The 4,670-nt window shown below is 37.1% G+C and overlaps 1 protein-coding gene and 1 pseudogene across 1 annotated transcript in view; one reads left to right on the top strand and one right to left on the bottom strand.

Moving 5' to 3' along the window:
- Positions 1 to 4,670, bottom strand: part of NIPA1 (NIPA magnesium transporter 1) — an 84,267-nt gene that overhangs the window by 12,397 nt on the left and 67,200 nt on the right. The gene's annotated exons all lie outside the window — the stretch shown is intronic.
- Positions 2,293 to 2,580, top strand: LOC105978382 (annotated as a pseudogene).

The raw sequence follows: 4,670 nt of genomic DNA, 5'->3' as shown, positions 1-4,670 counted from the left end.
AAAGCTTGGATGCTTGCTATCAAAATGGTGTTTTAGTTTGTTTGGCTTCACAGATTCAGCTGATAGACCTTCACAACAAATAACACATTGCGGTTTCTCAAGTCCTGCTGTAGTTATTGCGGTAAAACAATATTGTAAAAAACCCTCGCTATATTTTCTTTTCTTAACGTTCTTCTCTACACTATCCATTGTCATGGGATGGTTTGTTAATGAAAATAATATGTAACAATAGCTTTAATAATACAAAAGATGATACATGGCACAGTTCAGTCAATACAGTTCATTTCCTATAATTTACCAGTCTCTGTATTGTTTCTTTTACATACCTGTTACTATCACAAGGGGGAAGTATTCACATCAACCACTGCTCAATATAAAAAGACCCATTAAGTTCCCATGGTAAAGATATTTTTTGTAGTAGCAGTAGTTGATGATTTTACAGTACATGATTTTACATTTACCCAGTAATTATAATTCACGAAGTGTCATTTTACCTCCAATACTGCTGCTTTCCACACAGTAGCTGCTTTTAACAGAGTAGCTGCTCTCAACACAGTAGCTGCTCTCTACACATGTGTGACTGGTCTGCATAAGCACATTATGACACCAACCCCGTCAGATACACCTGTATTTGTATGTGTATGTGATGGGTATGGTGTGATGACATCATCGCATATGGGTACTCATATGTGGGTGTATCTGCATGTGGGCAGATTCGCCTGGAGGTGGATAGAGGAGCGTTCTCAGTTCTTAAAACCATTGGAATTATGTGTTTTTTTAATGGTCTCAGGCAACCCTTGTGAAAGGGTCGTTTGACTCCCAAAGGGGTCGTAACCCACAGGTTGAGAACCACTGCCCTAGAACCAATCCTATAAATTTTTCTAATATGCAATAGTGTATGTATCACATCATGTTCCCTTTCCCACTCCACCGACCCCCCTTTGACTGTGATGATCTACTGCCAATCATGAGTTTGTGATGATTTCCTTTGCTTTCTGTAGTCAATCTAAGGAGCTACATGGGTTTGAATCCTGTGGTTATAATATGGCCTTGGGTTGATCATCTCTCTCATTTAGATGATTCCTTTTTGTCTTTATCTTGTCTTTGTCCTGTTCTAGACTTAATAAAAGAGATCTCTTTAAACTATATTTGAATTTGGAGTCTCTTCCCCCACTAGAACCTGGGTTAGTTGTAATGTCTCTTCTTTCATTTAAAATTTTTGTTTATTTTCATATTTTCTTTGCCATTCTATCTAAAGTTTGTCAATTTTATTGATTTTTCTTTCAAATAATCAACTTCTAATTGTATTGATTAAATAATAGAAATGTAGGGGAAGGGAGACAACAGATGGTGTAAGACACAAAATAACAATAATAATATACCACGGCCTCAAGTAGAAAGAAATGCTTTGGAAATGATGATGGCAACATATGTACAAGTGTGTTTAATGCAATTGAATTATGGATGATTATAAGATTTGTAAGAGCCTCCAATACAATGATTAATTTAAAAAATTAAAATTCATTTCTGTTCTGATCTTTGTTATTTCCATCCTATGAGTTGGTTCATACTTAGTTTGCTCTCCTCTGTCTGGATTTTGGAGTTATCAAGTTAGGTTATTAATTTGAGATCTTCCCTTTTCCCCCCTGCTTCCCTATGAGTGCTGGCTTTGCTGTAGCCCGTTATGATGTGCTTTCATTTTCATTTGACGCTAAGAAAATTTATTTTCCTTGGCTCATTGCTAGTTCAATAATATGTTGCTTATTTTCCATCTGTTTGTATTTTCCAGATTTCTTTCCTGTTATTGATACAAGTTTCACTCCACAATGATCAGAGAAATTACTTTGCATAATTTCTATGTTAAAAACTTATCGGGGCTTGTTTCATGAACAACTGAGTGGTCTAGTTTGAAGAATGATTCCTGAGCACAAGAGTCGAGTCTATATTGTGGTGTTCTCAGGTGGAGTACTCGGTCTATTAAGTCTAGTTGATTTATAATGTCATTCAGTTCCCCTGTTTCCCTATTGATAGTATAGCTAGATAATTTATCCAATACTGGTACTCCCTCCTATCCTGCGGCACCGTATTTCCTGTGACCCTGCTCCTCCTCTGCCCACAGAGTCTACTGGCAGCAAAGTGCCCCCAGACTCTGTTGGTATCATCGGATGCAGGCACCTGTGCGTAAGAACCCAGACTTGCTGGAGGCACTCAAGGAAGAACTGAGCAACTGTTATTCCAGAACAGAAAGGAAACTCATGCATCAGAAAGGAGACTCCAACATGCCCAAAGAAGATGGCTGCACAAATAACAGAATCCAGATAAAACAGTTTAAGGAATTTCTTGGAACCTACAATAAACTTAAAGAAACCTGCTTTTTGGACTGTTAAAGACTTCACAACAAGAGAAGTAAAACCTGAAGAGATTATGTGTTCAGAGCATTGCTTACAGAAATCTTTTAAAATGGCGCTAAGAATATCCATGAGATTTCAGGAATATCATACTCAGCAGAATGAAGCTCTAGCAGCCAAAGCAGGACTCCTTGGCCAACCCCGCTAGAGGTGGATGGACTGGGGTGTGATGTTGCCCTGGAATGAGGATTCCTTTGATAAAATGCCTCAAGAGCAAAAGTCACCGTGCCAAACTGTCTGGCACATGGGAATCACTGGAGAACCAACTGTTATGTCCCAGGAATAATCAGATGGAAGGTCTTGTTTAATGGAAATATTAAGATGCAACACTTGAGGCTTTAAGACTCCGCAGCTTGGTCAATTGAGTAAAAAATAAATGACTGTTTCTTAAAAAAAAATTTATCCAATACTAAAAGTGGTATATATGAAGTCTCCAAATATTATTCTATTACTTTCCTTTGTCCCCTATCAATATTTATATATTTAGGTGTCCTCATTTTGGAATTGGGAGGACGGAACTTTCTATTCCCAGAAACTCATCGGGGGAGTTCTACCCTGTCTTATAGGGTTGCGATGAGTCAGCATCAACTAGATGGCAGTAAGCTTGTTTTGGGGGGAATTGTTGGAATTGGAGCTCTAATAGTTTAGTGGTTACTCATTGGGCTACTAACCACAAGATCAGTAGTTCAAAACTACCAGCCAAAACTACTACTCCTTGGGGGAAAGCTTAAGCTTTTTACTCCCTTAAGAAACCCACAGGGGCAGTACTACCCTTCTGATTGGGTCAAATATGAGTCAGAATTTACTGGATGCATCGGATAAATAATGGAAACATACAAAGGGTACCACCCCCAAATCTGGAATCCCCCCCAAAGCTATGTCTTTACTTAAAAAAAACAAACACGCACAACCTTATCACCTTCAAAGTACTCTCCATTACACTTAATACATTTGTCAAATCTGGGATTCCATACTTGGAAACATTTTTCAAATTCATCTGTTAATAGATGGCTGACAGCACCTCCCTCGTTTTTTCCTTCACCTCTTCTATATCGTCAAATCACTGTCCTTTCAGGTCCCCTGCATTCGCAGACACAAAGGAAGTTGCATGGAGCCAAGTCAAGTGAGTAAGGTGTGTGAAGCAAGAGAGGCATGAGGTTTTTACCAAAAACTGACGCACTGGGATGGTTGGGTGAGCAGCTGCATTGTCATGGTGGCAAATACAAATCAGGCCCTTTTTTGGTCCCGCACTGTTATGCAATGTTTTCAGAATCTCCAAATAGAAAGCTTGATTAAGTCTGACCTGGTGGAACCAACTCCACATGCACTAGTCCCTTATTATGTCTTAATTAATTGAACCTTTTATCACTATTAATACTCATCTTTATTATAAAAAATTTTGTCTTAAAGTCTACTTTAAGATAAAAAAAATATTAAGATTGCCATTCAACTTTCCCTTGGTTATTACTTGAATGGAATATTTTTTCTATCCTTTTATTTAAAACCTATTTGTATCTTTGGGATTAATGTGTGCCTCTTGTAAATAGCATATAGAACGATCATGTATGTTTATCCATCCTGCTTTTTTTTTTTCATTCTGCTTTTTCTTATCCCTCTGGCTTTTGATTGGAGCATTTAATAAATTTTCAGTCATTGTAATTACTAAATAATAAGTGACTATTTCTGCCATTTTGTTATGTATTGCTTGTGTGTCTTCAGCCTTCTTTGTTCTTTACTAATTGTTATTTTTATTGTTGGTTTATTGCACTGAACTTTTTTGGCTCACTTCTCCTTTTAATGGTTTTTAAATTTGTAAATTATGTTTTCTTAGTGGTTATCATGAATATAACATTTAACAGCTTATATTTATAACATTCTAGGATAAGTTGGTAACAACTTCAGTAACAACCTCAGTAACAGTAAATTTTATATGTATTCCATTCCTTTCCTCTCCCCTATTTTGTTGTTATTACTAGGTATATCTTTATATGTATGCCCCCATAACATAATTTTATTCTTTCCTTTTACATGTTCGCTATTAAAAATATGAAAGGCAAAATTGAAAAGCAGAAGGGATACAACATTTTGAACTGTCAAGGATAAACACCTTATTACTAGCGCTTAGACTTCCCCATGCATTTTTCCTTATTGTCATTGTTGTTACGTGCCATCAAATTCATTCGGACTCACAGAGACCCATGTGCAGCATAATGAAGCACTGCCTGGCCTTACGCCACCCTCTCAATTGTTGCTATGTTTGAG

Source organism: Echinops telfairi, unplaced genomic scaffold (assembly GCF_000313985.2).
Source record: "Echinops telfairi isolate 266 unplaced genomic scaffold, ASM31398v2 ScPeMD7_7475;HRSCAF=8513, whole genome shotgun sequence".
Taxonomy (NCBI): Eukaryota; Metazoa; Chordata; class Mammalia; order Afrosoricida; family Tenrecidae; genus Echinops; species Echinops telfairi.
The sequence above is the reverse complement of the archived record's forward strand: the minus strand, read 5'-3'. Positions and strand labels throughout refer to the sequence as shown.